Genomic DNA, 18,407 nt, shown 5'->3' on the forward strand with positions numbered 1-18,407 from the left:
CCAGTTTGCATTCCCACCAACAGCGCAAGAGGGTTCCCGTTTCTCCACATCCTCGCCAGCACCTATAGTCTCCTGATTTGTTCATTTCAGCCACTCTGACTGGCGTGAGGTGGTATCTGAGTGTGGTTTTGATTTGCATTTCCCTGATGAGGAGCAACGTTGAGCATCTTTTCATGTGCCTGTTGGCCATCTGGATGTCTTCTTTAGAGAAATGTCTATTCATGTTTTCTGCCCATTTCTTCACTGGATTATTTGTTTTTCGGGTGTGGAGTTTGGTGAGCTCTTTATAGATTTTGGATACCAGCCCTTTGTCTGATATGTCATTTGCCAATCTTTTCCCATTCCGTTGGTTGGCTTTTAGTTTTGTTGATTGTTTCCTTTGCAGTGCGGAAGCTTTTTATCTTCATGAGGTCCCAATAGTTCTTTTTTGCTTTTAATTCCCTTGCCTTTGGGGGAATCACCTGGTAATCTTAACAAAACTAATTACAGGCCTAGTTTTAGACCATTGGTTCCTAACTAGGGGACCTTTTTGCCCTCCCACCCACAAGTGAGCATTTGGTAGTCTGAGGACATTTTTGGTTGTCGCAACTTGGGTTAAGGAGTTCCTGGAATCTAGTAAGTCAAGGCCAGGGATGCTGCTGAACATTCTACAATGCACAAGACATCCTCTCCTAACAAAGCTTTGTCTGGTTCAAATTTTGTCAAGGTTAAGAAAACCCTTTCCTAGCGGTTGGAGAGCCACAGGCTAAGAGGCCAGATTCAGGCTGAGTGCCAGAATTACTGCAGCAAAGGGGAGCTGCCTGTCAATCTGGAACACCCACTGTGGAGAGTTACCTTAATGAAGAATAGAGCTTTCTTGTCTTAAACCATCAACCATTGAAACTTGGGGTCTCTTGGCGACAGTAGCTAGTGTTGCTGTAAATAACAAAAGAGGAGAAATGTGCTAAAGACATTGTAATTATTTAGTCTATGCAATGGACAGATATCATATTACTGTCTGCTCAGATAGAAATATTAAATTGTGGACCACTGTTTTGCTTAAAATTTACCGGTAATTCACAGCACAGATTTCCCTGATTGAAATCTCCCAGATTAGTATGCAGTGATTTTTTGTGGCATGGTAATGGAATACGAGTATTTGCTTCGTATCCCGGATGGCAGATATTTGGGTCTGACCTTTCTAAGTAGGTTAGGTTAGGTTTCAGCTCAAAATTTGTTTTATTTAGTATTTCCTCTGTTTTAGTCAGTAAATGTTAAGTTAATCTTTCACATCATCTTATTCGTTATTGTTTGTAATGAAGACAAGTTGGATTTGTGAGGCAAGAGAAGAAAAATTGTTACAGATGGCAGCTTTAGTAAATATTGTAAAAATGCCAATCTCTTGAATCTGTTTGACTATGCAAGTCACTGTGAATGTTTTGAAATCAGATAATATTGACACTCCTCAGGGATTTTGTTATTTCAGGAAATTTAGAAAAAAAGAGGCAATACTACTCTCAATGTGAGGGGCTTCACTGGGGCCCATATCTGCTCTAGGAGTGACCCAGGGATAGATAATAAAACACTGAACCCTCTGGCCATGTTGACTGATTGGTACCCAAGTTGGTCCAATTAGGGCCAATCTTGGGACCTGTTCAGGATCTGTCAGAAGAGGACATGTTTCTTTTTGTTGTTTTGGAGCTCTAAGGCTATCAGCCGTGAGCCGCGGGCAGCTTGCTTACTTAAGGATGAAGCCAGCACAAAGAAAAGCATAGTAAAGATGAGGAAAATGAGAGGGGGTAGAGAGGACAGATAGATTAGGTTCTAACGACATCATTTCATTTGAGTGTCTGGGCCAGGGTATCAAACCCCACCTCTAAGTCAATGGCACTTTCACTAACCCAAGCCAGTAAGTCTCCCTTTTTGCTTAAGCCAATTTGGGTTGAGTTTTTCTGTTGTTTATTTCTATCTACTTTCAAGTAGCATGGGTGGGATGTGTTAATTATATCTGACCCTTAGAAGCTTCCATCTTCATTTGTTTTGGTAAATTATATTGTTACTACTGATTATTGGGCTCCTTTCCCAGTAATGAACTTGCTCCTCAGTTATTTCCATGAAACTGGCATTGCCTATCTTGTGAAAGGAGAATACTTCTCTAACTCATTGATGTCAAGTCTGGCCATGCCTCTTGCTTTGGTTAGTAGGATGTGGGAAGAAATGACGGGTGTCATGTCCATGCAGAAGACTTAAGGGCTGTCACAAGGGTTTGCCATTCCCCCCCCCTTTTTTTTCTCTGCCAAGTGGCCATCAAATCCCAGGATGATACCTAGAACAGAGAAGATATTTGGAGCAGAGCCTGAGCTGACCCATGGCAGACAAGTAACATGAACAGGAAATACATTTATTTTATTGTAAACCACTGATATTTTGGATTTGTTGTTACTGAAACATAACCTAATAAAAGCTGACTAACATACTTACTATTTTTAAATGCTTGCCAAAGTTTATAACTGAATAAAAATCTAGAGCACCTATAATGTTGTCATTTATATCCTGCAGGTTATGAAAAAAGAATTTGGGATGACTCTCTCTCTCTCTCTCTCTCTCTCTCTCTCTCTGTGTGTGCGTGTGTGTGTGTGTGTGTGTGTGTGTGTGTCTCCTTTTGGTGTTCATAGCCCTATTATATGCAGTGGTAATCAAGAACATGGGCTTTAGCTCTGTGATTTAATAACTGGTAAGTTCTTGGGCACCTGGCTGGCTCAGTTGGAAGAGTGTGTGACTCTTGATCTCAGGGTTGTGAGTTCAAGGCCCACAATGCATGTAGAGATTACTTAAATAAATAACACATAAAAAAAGCTAGTAAGATCCTGAACTATTCTGAGACTAAATGTCCACTTTATAATAATAATATCTTCTCATAGGATTTTTGCACATACAGAGCTAAACACAGTGCGGAGTACGTAGTAAAACACTGAGTAAATAGTAACTCTTATTCTCATCATTCATTGTAGAAGACAGGGCCCCCAATGAATGCTTTTTTTCTAAGCTTATTTATTTATTTTGAGAGAGAGAGAGAGAGAGAAAGAGAGAGAGAAAGCAAGCTGGGGAGGGGCAAAGAGGAGAGAGAGAATCCCAAGCAGGATTTGCACTGTCAGCACAGAGCCCAAAACAGGGCTTGAACTCACGAACCAGGAGATCATGACCTGAGTCAAAATCAAGAGCCAGAGGCTTAACCTGCTGAGCCACCCAGGCGCTTCTTTTTGATGATTCCCTTGGGTGGGGTCCAAGGTAAACTTATTAACCAGTATTAAACACCACTCCTTAACAGATGGCATTCTGGGGAGGCCCCCAAGACATTACTTTGAAACTTGGAGCCATGCCATTCCAGGAAATCTTAAGTGGGGAGAATGCTTTAGAGAACGTTGGATGGGTGTTGAGGTAATATCCTGTGAAGTGGGATAGCCATTTATCCCCTGAATGTCTTTGTGCTCTGAATTTAAATGAAACAACTGCAGAGTTGGTCCTTAAATGAGAACTGAGGACACCAGAATCTTCATTTACTAGTGGTATTTGGCAACTTTGTTTTGCTAGAGTGTAAAGATTACGTTGGTTGAACTCCTTTAATGTTCTTGTAAAAGAGGATGAGGAGTTTTATGACAGCAGTAATTCTTAGGGCAAATATCTCTGGGTAATGAAGAGTAGGTCTTTTGAGTGATTTGGTTGAAGTGTGTGTGTGTGTTTGACATAGAAAGTTCCAGAACATGAGACCTTATGAGGAAAGGAGAAACTGAGTTTAGGACCTATTTAGGAATTGTGGCTAGTTCCAGTGTCAGAGTAAATTTATTTAATTACTTAGTTAATTAATTAATTAATTATTTCAGCAAATATTGCTCTCTCTGTGTTCAGGTATTGAGTCAGAGGCTAAGAATATAGAGACTCACTCATTCTGTTATTCATCAGCAAATACTTATGGAGCACCTGCAATGGTGCCAGGCACTGTGCCTGACACTTGGGGATACAATAGCAAGCGAGGTCAGGCAGTATCTGCGACCTCATGGAACTTAAAGTCTAAGAAGTAACAGAGGTGATGAAGTCATCACATAAATGTGAAGTCAGGTGAGGATAATCACCTGAAGGAAAGGAAAGTGAGAAGAACTGTGAAGATGTTTATCAAAGGGCATGCCATCCTGTCTGATGGTGTCAGAGATATGATATGGCCAGATTTGTGTTTCAAGTGAGTAGTCTGGTTTCAATGTCCAAATGGAGATGTGACAATGAAGGCAGAGAACCGGTTAGGGGGCCGCCGCAGAGGTCCCCAGCAAGAACTGTGGATGGCTCAGACCAGGGAGGTGATCATGGAGACAGAAGTGGACTGATATCAGAAACCTTCAGGAGGTCAACTGCATTGAACTTGGTGAAGAATTGAATGAGAAAGAAGAGGGAAGCGAGGTCGAGAGTAACGTCTGGGGTTTAAACTTCCCTCCCTGGCCTCTAGAACCTGATAAATGCACCATGAAAAACAATATGAAGTATATGCCCCAGCATAAGCAAAATTAGGGCAGAGTTAAATGGGGTGTGATAAAATGTCTCTGGCAGCCTCGTGTTTCAAGATTAGAGTATAATGTGTTTGTTGCATAGTCCATGGCCAAAGTCAACACAAGCACCCGGATTGTAATGTACCACTTGAGGATGCAATTTGAATATTCCAGCCCCGGGTCTAACTGTGAAGTCAAGCTGTTGTGTGGTCCTGTAATATTCTCCATCCCATCCCACCCCTGAAAAAGCTCTGTGCTCTTTTCTTGTCAGAGCTGTTTGCAGAGCCTGAGGGACGTCACATAACAGCATGCTCTTCAAGGAATTAGCTTTGCAATTTAATGAAGAGAAACTTTTATGACTTCAGCTGGCTCAGTGTTTATAGTTTCTCAGACTATACTATAGTTAAAGCTTGGTTATAAAAGCATACACGTAGACTCATGTAAGTTATATAACTTATAACTCTACAATATATAACTTGTAACTCTTGTAAGAGTTAAAAGAGTAAACACTAGGCACTTGTTAGTATCACTTGTGAATTAGAAAACAGACTTAACAAATATTAACTAACTTGTTTATGGACTCTTGGGGACTCATTATTGTTCAATGCTTATATTTGTACCCACAACTTGTTCCTTTGACAAATATTTATTGAGTATTTACTGAATGCTATGACTGTTTCAAGTAAACAATATAATAAATTTCTGGTCCTCACAGGGCTTATGCTCTATTTGGGAAGATAACAAAGCAAAAACAACTAATATAGTATATATACATATTTATAACATGAAGAATAAAACAGGGTGAGGAATGTGTGGTAAGGCACATTAGAAAAGCTGCTTGTTCAAGAAGTCCTTTGTGAAGGGAAGATATTTGAGCTGAGACAGGATTGATGACAAAGGATTTGGGGGGCAGAAAGCATTTGGGGTGGGGGAAACAGCAAGTGCAAATGCCCCGAGGCAGGAAACGGCTTGGCACACTTTACAACAGGAAAGAGAAAGCCATGTGGCTGGAATGTCTGAGCCTAGGAAAGAGGAGTCTCCTTGGGGGCAAGAGATTAGAGGCTCTTTAGAGCCCCAGTGAAGAGCTTGGATTTTATTCTAAGTGCAACGGACGCCACTGGAGGGTTTTAAAGCAGAAAAGTCACGTGATCTGAGTAGGCGTTAAGAAGATCCTTCTAGTTCCTGAGTGGCAGGTGAGTAAGGTAGGTACCCCAGAGTAGAAGGAAAGTCTGGTCATTTGGGCCCTCATTTTAGAAGAGAGATAACAGAGAAATGGGTGAATTTTCTATATCTCTTGGATGTGAGCTGACAGGGCTTGCTGGTGAACTACATACAGGAGATTAAAAAAAACAAACAAAGAAACAAGGGCAACTTCTGGGTTTTTGATCAAAGCGATTAAATCATGAAGCCCTATACTGAGGATTCAACCCAGACCTCCTTAACATTCCAGCAATCTCTTTTGAAAGGCAAATATCTAATTGCCTGTTCTGGTGAGGAATTCTTCCTTTTGAAGTGTTATCTTATTATTCTATCTCCAGGAAGCAGGAAGAAAGAGAGATTGATATTTATAGGGTGCATTTAAATTCAGGTTTGCCTGCCCCAGATGTCTGCTCCAAGCCTTCTGACTAGGTTAGTAATAGCTGTGGAGCACTCCCTCTGCCACTGTTAGGGTCTGCCTTAGTGTCCAATTCCTTAGCTCTAAAGGGAGACAAAGAGGTTGACGGTTTTGGCCTGACTGGCCTTCTTGCGGCCCAGTGCTGACTTTCGTTTGCCGTCTACTTCCTGGATCTGGTGTCATGACTTGCCCAAGAAGACTTTGCATACATGCTTGGTAGCATGTGTTGACAGATTGGCTTCCAGAAGGGAATCTGGACTGTGTTCAGGGGCGTCTGACAGTCCCTAGAGCCCAGAGAATGACAGTCTGGCCCCTTTGTCTGTCTCCTTGCTTTCTGCAGTCAGAGGCCAGGCCCCAGCGCTCAGTGCTGCGGTGGAGCTGGGTCACCACTGTGGTTTGGACAGAGAGCGAGGTGGGGCGAGCTGTCCTCAGGCTGCTCCGGAGTTGGCTTTAGACAAGAGACTAAGGTCAGGCATGTGGTCGAAATCACATATGTGTTTCTGGCAGAGTTCGCATCAAGCTTTATGAAAATATTTTTTTATAACTTCATCTGTGCTTAACAATGATCAATTTCTTGGTTGGAGATGCAGGGAAGGTCCTTGGGATATATCCTCACTGAGGATGGAATTCTGAACTCTGACACTGAGTAGGTCAGCTTTACCCCTTCAAATTTTGTAAAGTCTCTTGTTTGGGCCTAGAGGAGAGTGTCAATCAGTCAGGATCCTGGCAGGAAACAAGATTCTCCTCTGATGGTTCAAATGTAAGAAAATTAATGAAGGAATTACTCTCAGGTGTGTGGGCAGGACTAAGGAAACAAATAGGGTTGAGGTGCCAGGCTAGCAGCAGGGTAAGCTGTCACCAACCCCAGGGCGAAAAGGGACCAAGGGCAGAACTGTGGTTACCTGAGCCAGGTGGGACCAGAAACCATCGAGCAGGAGCCCCCAGTAGGGGATGGAGCCCCTGAGGGAGCAGTCACTGCAAGGGAAGTAGCCCAGAGGTGGGAGGGAACAAGAAAAAATTACCCACCCTCTCCTGTCATCGCCTGTCTGTCTGCCAGGAAATGGAGGCGGATGGATCATAAGGAGCAAACGAAGACCCACTAGCAAGAGACGAAATGTCATTCTTCACTCCACATCATAAGATTGGCACTGTCTTTAAACACACGCACGCATGTAGGCAGGCACACCTCCTCCCAAAAAGGAAGTCCAACTTTGTATCTTCTCTTATTATTTGCAAATGTATGTGTAAGACACAGTTATCTTTTTGGTTATGTATCTTCTAATTTAAAAAAAGAAAACAAATTCCTTGGGGCACCTGAGTGGCTCAGTCAGTTAAGTGTCTGACTTCGGCCCAGGTCATGGTCTCATGATTTGTGGGTTCAAGCCCCGCGTCGGGCTCTGTGCTGACAGCTCAGAGCCTGGAGCCTGCTTCAGATTCTGTGTCTCCCTCTCTCTCTGCCCCTCCCCTGCTTATGCTCTCTCTCTTTCAATAATAAGTAAATGTTAAAATTTTTTTTAAAACTTCCAGCAAACTACAGTTTGCATATTTACTTGTAAATTGCTTGTTGTGCACAGTAGCATGGCAGGTAAGAGCTTGGGTTCTGTAGCTCAGGTTGCTGTGAGCATTACCTGAGCATCTACAAAGCCCTTAGAAATGTGCCTGATGCAAAGTAAGCAAATGGGTTATGTTGCAGTAGAAAACATGTCCCAAACACAAGCTTTAAGGGTGAGACAAAAGTATATAAGCAGAAGTTTAATGAGTATTTCTGTACCCCACCTTGCACACGTCGTTGGGGGTGTATGCTCTCCACCTTGGAGACCAGCAGTTAAGACTTAGTATTTGCTACCTAGCAGACTGTGCTACCTTGAGTAAACTCACCTCCTGCAACCTTACTGGCCTCATCTGTGAACTAATAGCAGTTAATAGTGCCTGCTTTATAGGGCTGTTGGAGGAGTAAATGCAGTACATCCGGTCACTTAGCCCAGGCCCTGCCTGGCACATCATGAGTACTCAGTAAAATATTACATGCGATTATTGCTGTGAAAGTCATGGTCATTGTGTTTAAATTGGCAAAGAGGAAAAAATTCATCCTTAATCCTACAGATTCATATAAGATCACTGTAAGAAATATGTTGGCATATTTTTAGGCCTTTTCATAAAGACTCCATATACATAGACATATTTTACCTAATTGAATCATTGTACATTCTTCTATGGACCTATTTTTTTTTTTTAATTTTTTTTTTAAACGTTTATTTATTTTTGAGACAGAGAGAGACAGAGCATGAACGGGGGAGGGACAGAGAGAGAGGGAGACACAGAATCGTAAGCAGGCTCCAGGCTCTGAGCCATCAGCCCAGAGCCCGACGCGGGGCTCGAACCCACGGACCGCGAGATCGTGACCTGAGTTGAAGTCGGACGCTTAACCGACTGAGCCACCCAGGGGCCCCTCTGTGGACCTATTTTTAGTGGCTATGTAACATCTTATAGGCTCAGAGTAATTTATGCACCCAACCTATTGTTGGTTATTTATGGTTTCTGTTTTCAATTTTCTTTTCTATTTTAAGCAACACTGTGATGAGTAATATTTTTAACAGCTTTATTGGGATAGACAGTTGACCCTTGATCAACGCATGTTTGATCTGCACAGGTCCACTTGTACGTGGATGTTTTATAATACAGTACTATAAATGCATTTTCTTTTCCTTGGGACTTTCTTAATATTTTCTCTAGCTTGCTTTAATGTTAGAATACAGTATATAATTCATATAACGTACAAAATATGTGTTAATTAACTATTTATGTTATTGGTAAGACTTCTTTCCAATCAAACATAGGCTGTTAGGGGGGCCTAGGTGGCTCGGTCAGTTAAGCATCCAACTTCAGCTTAGGTCATGATCTTTTGGCTCGTGGGTTCAAGCCCCTACATCGATTGGGCTCTGTGCTGACAGCTCAGAGCCTGGAGCCTGCTTCAGATTGTCTCCCTGTCTGTCTGCCCCTCCCCCTGCTTGTGTTCTGTCTCTCTCTCAAAAAATAAATATTAATTTAAAAACAAACAACAAAAAAAGTAGGATTTTAGTAATTGTGTTTTGGGAAAGTCAAAAATTGTACTTGAGGGGCACCTGGGAGGCTCAGTAGGATAAGCATTGGACTCTTGGTTTCAGCTCAGGTCATGATCTCACTGTTTGTGAGTTCGAGCCCCATGACAGCACGGAGCCTGCTTGAGATTCTCTCTCTGCCTCTCCCTTGCTCACGTGCATTTGCTCTTTCTTTCTATCTGTCTCATAATAAATAAATAAACTTAAAAAAAATTGTACTTGGATTTTTAACCTCGAGAGTTTGGCACCCTCAACCCCTGCATTTTTCAAGGGTCAGCTATAATTTACATACCATAATATTCAACCATTCAAAGTGTGCAATTTAATGGTTTTCAGTGGATTCAGAGTTGGGTAACTGTCACCAAAATCTAATTTTAGGGTATTTTTGTCACTCCAAAAAGAAACCTATACCCATCATAGTTCTCCCCCTCTCCACTCCTCCTCGACCCAGGCAGCCATTAATCTACTTCTTGTATCTCTAGGTTTGTCTAAATTCTGGACATTTCATACAAATGACATCATATAATATGTTATACTTTGACACTGGCTTTATTCACTTAACATAATGATTTTGAGGTTCACCCATGTTGTAGCACTATCAGACCATCATTTCTTTTTATTGCTGAATATCCCATATTATGGACACATTTTATTCATCCATTTGTTAGTGATGGGTTAGTGATTCGGGCTGTTTTCATGATGCATGATGATCTTATAAATTAATCTTTGTACACATCTTAATTATTTCCTTTGAATACATGTCTAACTATGAAAATGCTGGTTCAAAGATTATGCACATAATTTCTAAACTTTCAAATATCCAACACTTCTGATCTAGTCTATCATTTGAGCACATTAATTACTTCTATTGTCCATTGAAGGGTCACTGCTCTTCATCTTTTGAACTACAAAGCTTTTCTTTTGTGTTCCTGTGACACCTGGAAGTATTTGCTACTCCTAATTCTCTACAGAACAATCCCTTGTGGATTCTATCCTCTTGGGTGCCTGAGACTCTCGTGGGCAGTGATATTCCTAAAGGGAGCTAACACTATTTACGTGTATCAATCTTTATCCTTTTCTTTTTTTAATTTTTTTTTTTTAGCATTTATTTATTGTTGAGAGACAGAGACAGAGCATGAGCAGGGGAGGGGCAGAGAGAGAGGGAGACACAGAATCTGAAGCAGGCTCCGGGCTCTGAGCTGTCAGCACAGAGCCCGATGTGGGGCCTGAACGCACGAGCTGTGAGATCATGACCTGAGCTGAAGTCAGATGCCCAACCGACTGAGCCACCCAGGTGCCCCCATCTTTATCATTTTCAACTAGAAACTCCCTGTAGTGTGGCATTAATGAAAATCAACAGAGACCCGTCAGTGGCAGATAGCCTCTTTAAATTGTTTCACTTCGGCCTATTTTTAAGTAACTTTCTGTCACTATGAACCTCTTGAAAGTGGTTAAAATCCAGAAAAATTCTTGAGTCAGTGGAATTGTGACCCAAGGTTTCACAGCACACAGGCAGCTGAGTATCGTTAAGTGCATCATCTTATTTCACCGGACTTTTCCCATCCTTTAAGAATTTGAAGATAAGTGAAAGTTTGTTTTCTACATACTGTGGTTTTTAAATTTTTTTTTTTTTCAACGTTTATCCATTTTTGGGACAGAGAGAGAGAGACAGAGCGTGAACAGGGGAGGGGCAGAGGGAGAGAGGGAGACACAGAATCGGAAACAGGCTCCAGGCTCCGAGCCATCTGCCCAGAGCCCGACGCGGGGCTCGAACCCACGGACCGCGAGATCGTGACCTGGCTGAAGTAGGACGCTCAACCGACTGCGCCACCCAGGCGCCCCTACATACTGTGGTTTTTAATCCAGCATAGCTGTTAAACTCTTGGGGTGGCCACCTGGGTAAAATCTACTCACGGTTTTCCCTTATTATGTGAACGGATCCTGCAGCGAAGGCAGCTGGTGAATAAACACCAAGCTTAAGCCTTCGTCGGTGTGAATCCTGGATAATGTTTACAAATAGAATGGTCTCTGCAGCAACCAACTAGCAGCAGATAAGAGAGCCACCTCATTTATAGCTGCGTTTAATCTTTCCAAAGCCAGAAACATATTTATTGAATGATGGTGAATAGAACAGCTTATTACGGCCTTCACCCCTGGAGTCTCGTTCTCCTCTGACCTTTCTGGTCACAAGCAACAAAGGTGATTAAGATACTTCGTTCTTTGTACGAAGACCCATTGACGGCACTCCTCCAGTCTCCCGGATGTTCTTGTCGGGTTTACCTTCATCTTTACCCCACTGCCTCTTGGAAACAGCCCCACGTGTGTATGAAACTGCTGGCCTAGAAGAGAAGAAAGTGTAGCAGGTACTAGTAAGTGTTTGACTTCTCTTACGTGTCACTTAGGACAGGCATTTTTATACAGGCTATCTAATCTCCACCTCACAAGCCCCGCCCCACGCAGCAGGTGCTGTTATACCCATTCTAAAAATGAGAAAGTTGAGGCACATCTGCTCCCTGTCTCTTGGCTGCTGAAGTGTGAAAAAGTTCTAATTCAGTACAGACTTCCTATGATTTCGGCATAGGAAGTGCATTCATTTCTAAGAGTAAATAAAGGTGACCTGATTTGCTAAATTCTTTCCTGTCAGAGATAGTGCCTGCCTTGGTGGCCAAAGCCTTTTAAAATAAATGCTGCAATGTTATATTTGCCAGGATGAGGTGTTCAGAGATAATGCCTCTCAAAAAAAAAAAAAAAATGGGGAAGTCCTATGATCAAGAAGTTTGAGAACTTTGAGGTTGAACTAAATGACACAAGATTCTTGATTGCCGACCTTCTCAGAGACTCGAATATAGCACGTGCATTGTGAGTCACCAAGGTGGGTAGAAGATAAATACTTTTTCGTGGGACACCAATTAGCATTTTATTTAAAAATTTTTTTTAATGTTTTTATTTATTTTTAAGAGAGAGACAGACAGAGCATGAGCAGGGGAGGGGCAGAGAGGGAGGGAGACACAGAATCTGAGCTGTCAGCCTAGAGCCTGATGCGGGGCTCAAACCCAAGAACCATAAGATCCTGAGGCCATCTGAAGTCAGACGCCTAACCAACTGAGCCACCCAGGTGCCCCACCAATTAACATTTTAAAGAGCTGGTTTTTGTGATGCACACAGGGTCAGAATGAACTTAATGGCCATTCCTTTTGGGTTTAATTTTTTAATAGAGGCAAAGCACACAAAGGTATTTAGTGAAAAAAAATATTTCTCACTTTAACCTTTGCTTCTGAGATTCTCTTGAGAGACAGCCATTGATTTCAAGTCTGAGATATTCTATGCATGTGCGACCATGTTTGTATGTATGTATGTACATGTATGTCTGTGTATGTTTCAATTTTGAGCACTCTATATACATTTTTCTGTGCTGTGTTTATTTTAAAATGTTTATTTTCTGAGAGACAGACCATGAGCAGGGGAGGGGCAGAGAGAGAGGGGATCAGAGGATCCAAAGTGGACTCTGCACTGACGACAGTGAGCCTGATGCGGGGCTCGAACTCACCAACCATAGATCATGACCTGAGCCAAAGTCAGACGCTCAACACTGAGCCACCCAGGTGCCCCTGCACCTTGTTTTTTTTTTTTTTTTTTAATTTAATATATATTAGAAGTCATTCCATATCAGTACATATAACACTGTGTCATTTGTTTTAATATCCACATAGTATTCTATTATATGGATGTGCCCTAATTCCTTTAACCAGTACCCTTACTGATGGACGTGTAGAATATCATATTTCTAATTTTTCCTAGTGGAAACTGCTGCAGTGCGTGCCCTTGTACATGTGTCTTTGTCACCATGGTGCTTCTTGTATCAGCCTTTGATAAAAGCCAAGGGAATAAGAATGTAAAATAATAACAATAATAATAATAACAAATGACTCTGTGAAGTCAAAATGCCACATGTTTTCAGTCTTTTGATCGTCTGGCTTGATCCAGAAGTGTTTAGAGAATTTAGAGTTCTGGAGACTGTAGGTCCAAGCCCTAAAAGAACATGTTGTCTGAAGTTGTTTAAAATAGAAGAAACAAAAGATAGATGACGTTTTGAGAGAGAAGAAAAATTCAGGTTTTTGAAAAATTGTTTCTCTTAGACAATGAAGAGGTTGGGAGTTAATAATTGTATGTGTGTTCCTGCTCATGGCAAAATGAAACTTGAAGCACGAAACGTCTAAGAACAGGGATTTCCTACATGCATAACCTTTGATTTTTGATTCAAACCTTACAGCAGACTGCTTTAGTCACATTGGTTCAGAAGCATGAGTTTTGCTTCCTCACTATCTTGTACTGGATTTCATTTCTGCCAAAGAGCATTTACCTCTCAGTCCTTAAGCCTTGTTTTTCCTCTTGAACATATTTCTCCCTTTTCTTTTTTGTGTACTGAATAGAAAAAACAACAACAACAACAACAGAGAGTAACTTCATGTAACAACAAATAAAATATTTCTTCTTAAAATGATGTGGAGTCTAGTTGGAATTATGCTATAGAATTTGATGCAAGTCCGTCTATGTTTTGTTAAACGGCTTTATTGATCATGCCCTCCATATTTTTTTAATCAGTTTGAGCAACGGGGTTCAATCTTAGAGCATGCTGGGCAAATTGCCTTGAGGCCAAATTGCTATTGGGACATCAGGTAATTTAAATATATTTCACATCAGCTGGTCCTCCTTTGGGAGAGCACCAGTATGCTATAGCCCCTAGTCATCACAAAGTGCCATCACTGGAGGTTAGGCACTCTGTGTGTGGTATCTGATCATTTATACAATATGTTCAGCATCATATGATCCTCTATTAATAGGTGGATCCTGCTGTTATCCCCATTTTATCAGTAAAGAAACCAAGGGACAGGATAAAAGTAACTCCTTCTGCACCGTCCAGCTGGGATCTTATCGAGCTAGAATTTGAACCCATTGTTATAAAAATCTTGCCCAAATTAGAGATGGCCTGAATCTTTAGGTCTTACTTGGATTCTTTGAAGGCTGAAGAAATGTAATCAACTGTAAGAGAAGAGGTTTTATCCCTCCTCCCGTCTAGTTATACCAAGCCGTGTGGATGGTCCCCAGTGCTCACAGCCCTGTGCGCAGAGCAATTTGTTCTCCTACATATAAGCAGGCCTGGCTCCAGAGTTGGCCCAGCTCTCTGGGTCAGAGGCCAGAGCAAGCCCAATGACACAGGTGACTCTTTCAAGGAAGGAGATGCCCTGACCCTTTTGTTAACTCCCCTGGGACAGAAGTCATCACTTGCAGTGATGTGCAGTCAAACTTGCAAGTCAGTTAGATGGGCAGGCCCCTCACCATGCTCTAATAGAAACAGTCCCCAGAATTTTCCCTGGAGAAGTTTTACAAACATTAGCTGTTCCCTCTCTGTGTTCTCCTTTGTTGGAAATGGTTAGAACGCTAGAACCCAGCGTAACAGTAAGTTTCCGGATTTCCCCTTTGTGTCAAGCGGCCGATGCATCGTCATTAAGTAAATCCTGAGTATTAAGGCGTTTTCAGATCGTAAAGAGGAATTTGATCAAAGGATTCCCAGAAACACAAATCTCATTTGAGTCTTAATGCTGTGCTCCTCACCACTGCCATGCTGTGGGCATCTGGTCATTTGCAGTTTGTCCTTTGGGCAGAGTAAACCCTTCTACTGCAGGAAAAATCTCAAAAACTTCATATAAACAGAACACCTATGGAGTGCCAGGAACTGCCAGATGCTCCATATCTCCATAAAGACAGATTCCTGGCACCGTTTCACCAAGGACACACTGCCAGCTGCCCAAACTCAAACCAGGATTCAGATGCAGGTCTTGCACACCCTTGCTTCTGTATGTGGTCATTGCCCCTGTTCAGCTGCCTCCCCAAACAAGCAAGATGCAGAAATCAGAGACCAGAGGGAGTCTTGATTGCCAGGTTCAGGTTCCTGCCAAGGCAGGATGTAATTGCAGGGCTAAGGCTAGAGCCTATGATAAGCGGATGCTAAACTTGTTTTTGGCAGAACATCTGGGATGTGTCAGGGTTAGGGCAGAAGTGGGGGAGGAAGAGGCTTAGGTGCAAGGATCCCTTCGTGATCTCTGGTCTCCTCTTGCGTGAGCATGAGGACATTTCCTGAATGCCAGTCCTCAATATTTGAGCGGTTGGCTCAGATATGCTCTGGGTCTTTAAAACGTTCAGGCCCGGAGACATGGTTACAATAGCATGAGCTTTTTTGCTGTATCTGAACTTGGTCTTCATCTCTCTGGGGACCCTGGTTTGAGTTACTTGGATGTGATGTCTTTCATGATGGAACAGCTAACTTGTGAAGAGGCTGCTGACGTTTTTCCTATTGACTATGCTGTTCGCCAATACTGTCCCAGGTTAGAAAGGCATCAAGCACCAGTTGAATGGCTCTGTCTTTGTAACTTTAGCCCTGTTTTCTTTCTTTTTTTTACAGAAGAGAAATCAATAGATATGTTACTTTTATATAAAATTTCTTTCATTCCTATAATTTCCTTTCTTTTGATTTTCTTATTGTCCGGAAGAATGTTAGGTGAAGATATACTCTTATGTTTACAATTTTTTTCTTTTTTCCCTTTCTTTCTCCCTCTCCCGACCCAGCCACCACCTCTCTTTCTCTCTGTATTTCTTTTTCAAAGATTGAAGGGCTTGATGCTTTGTGGCTACCCGCACAAAGGCAGCTATAAATTTGAGAAACTCCGCAATCTGCCATGCTTCATTCTCCTCCTTTGTTTCCCAGAGTGATCATCATCGTTTTCTCTGGGTAATCGCTAACGGGAGGACTCCAGACTAAAAGGAGGAACACAGCACAACACTGGGTGGCTTCCTGACACCTATTGTTGGAGCCCAGCTTTGATTTTCCTTTGCTTAGAAGTGTGGGCTAGCCTCTGTTATTTGCTTTTCTCTCCTCTCATCAATCTTGCTTGAGACTCTAGTTTTACTGAAATATATTGTCATCAAGCCAGCCAGGTGAAAAGGAATCCATTTTCCTGAAATCATTCTTTTGGTGAGAGGCTTTCTGTGTAAAAAGATTGTAGAGTAAATCCTTGCTGCTTTTCAGGGTAACTGGGGGGTGAATGAGGGTAGAGTTTTGGAGAGGAGGAAAGAAAGCTTTCCTTTTTTTACTCTATTGTTTCCTGGTGAAATGGGGAGACCCTGGGCCCTAGAGACTTGACCCAGCCCGTTCCAAAGCTGTCATCGAAGGTTCTTGATCTCCTCACTAGAAAGAATTCAAGCACAAACACAGCACAGCGAACGAGGGATACAAGTGGAAAAGTTTATTAAAGCAAAAGTACACTCTCCAGATGTGAGAGCAGGTGAGCTCAAGAAGGAGAGAGAGAGAGAGAGACGTGCGCCCCGGGGGGTTAGGTTTTTACCTTTCATTGACAGTTGTTAACGAGGGGGTGGAATATTCACTACTTAGGGCAGATATTTCTTGGAAGCAGGGTTTCCCACTTTTTCTTCCTAATTTGGTCAGGGGTTTCCCGTCATGGTATCTGCCATGTTGGGCCTGTCTGGTGTGATCCACCTTCTCATGGAGTGCTGCCAGGACAGGCCTCTCTGACTTTCCCAGTAACTGGCCATGACCTCCTTGTTGCTGGCCTCCAGGCATCAGGTTAAAACCTAACTTAACTGCTTACTCTGACATGATTACAAGGGCACAACCAAGCATCTTAATGATGGCTACATCTGTCTTAAAAGTTGGGTAGCTAGCAATTCTTAATTACAGACTTCATGTGGTGGAGAAAGCGAGGGCCCATCTCCTCCCCTCAGGGAGCATAAGCTCTAGTATATCCATAAACAGACAAACAAACACAGCTATGAATATGGAAATAAACACAGAAGCCAGCTTAGGGACAGACGCATGCCATGAAGCAAAAAGGGTGGAAGGTGGTAACTGTGGGCTGCTTGGGCTAAAGATACCCAAGTCTTTGCTTTTGTACTGAACCAAAATGGTGGGAAAGGGGCAGCCTTGTAAATATCTGGGAGAAAAGCTTTCCAGGAAGGAAGCATCACTGCAAGTGCCTGAGACATGAACAGGCATGTGTTTTGAGAGACAGGAACATGGCAGCTGTTCTGAAAGATAAGAGGGGTCAGTTCGTGGTGAGCAGAGTGAAAGCATTACTGACAAAGGGAAGGATTGGTTCAGGGACCTAAAGAAAGAAGACTAAAAATAATAGAAGTCCCTGTTTGGCTAGTAGCACTATATGGTGCAGATGTACTTTTTAAATAGCTTTAGTGAGATGTAGGGGCGCCTGGGTGGCTCAGTTGGTTGAGCATCCGACTTCGGCTCAGGTCATGATCTCACAGCTCGTGAGTTCGAGCCCCATGTCGGGCTCTGTGCTGACAGTTCGGAGCCTGGAGCCTTCTTCAGATTCTGTGTCTCCCTCTCTGTCTCTGCCCTTAACCCACTCGCATTCTGTCTCTGTCTTTCTCAAAAATAAATAAACATTAAAAAAAATTTATATAGCTTTAGTGATATGTAATTTACATACCAACATCCCATGGAAAATGTTTATACATTTGAAATGTTACCAATTTGATATATGTATGGTGACAGTTCGGTGACATTTAGTATATATACAGAGTTGGGCAACTGTTGCCATAATCTTACTTTAGAACATTTTCATCATTCACTAGAAGAAATCTAGTGCCCATAAGCAGTCACTTTCCACACTCTCAACTCCCACTCCAGACCTAGGCAACCACTAACCTACTTTCTGTCTCTGTACTATTCTGTCTCTTGCCTCTTCTGGACATGGGATCATACAATCTGTGATCTTTTCTGACCTCCCTAGAATGACGTGTTTGAGGTTTTTCTATGTTGTAAGGCCGTAAGTATTTTATAATATTCCATTATATGGATATACCACATTTTAGATAACCGTTCTTCAGTTAATAGACATTTGGGCTGTTTCCAGTTTGGGGCTATTACGAATAATGCTGCTGTGAACATTTGTGTACAAGTTTTTGTGTGGACGGATGTTTTCATTTCTCTTGGGTTAAATACCCAGCAGTAGAATTTCTGGGTCATGTGGAGACTCTATGTTTCACATTTTGAAGAACTGCCAAATTGTTTTTCACACTGACCATGCTGTTTCACATTTACACCAGCAATGTGTGAAGGTTACAATTTCTCCATATTCTTGGTAACTC

At 42.2% G+C, this 18,407-nt stretch overlaps 2 protein-coding genes across 7 annotated transcripts in view; one reads left to right on the forward strand and one right to left on the reverse strand.

Annotated features, from left to right (window-relative positions):
- The window catches only part of LOC147583540 (uncharacterized), a 384,087-nt gene that overhangs the window by 195,363 nt on the left and 170,317 nt on the right, over positions 1–18,407 (reverse strand). The window lies entirely within an intron of this gene.
- The window catches only part of LOC147583544 (uncharacterized), a 192,463-nt gene that overhangs the window by 43,545 nt on the left and 130,511 nt on the right, over positions 1–18,407 (forward strand). Inside the window, exon 1 of one of the 5 annotated variants that reach the window (XR_015241914.1) lies at positions 11,089–11,426. The exons of 1 other annotated variant lie outside the window; for it this stretch is intronic. The gene's annotated coding sequence lies outside the window, so the exon portion shown is untranslated. Of the gene's footprint in view, positions 1–11,088; positions 11,427–11,465; positions 11,597–11,630; positions 12,100–18,407 lie in introns of those variants that run through there. 3 more of the 5 variants (XR_015241906.1, XR_015241908.1, XR_015241909.1) reach the window with 3 other exon arrangements.

Source organism: Puma concolor, chromosome A2, assembly GCF_028749965.1.
Source record: "Puma concolor isolate L17-30 chromosome A2, mPumCon1.1.hap2, whole genome shotgun sequence".
Taxonomy (NCBI): Eukaryota; Metazoa; Chordata; class Mammalia; order Carnivora; family Felidae; genus Puma; species Puma concolor.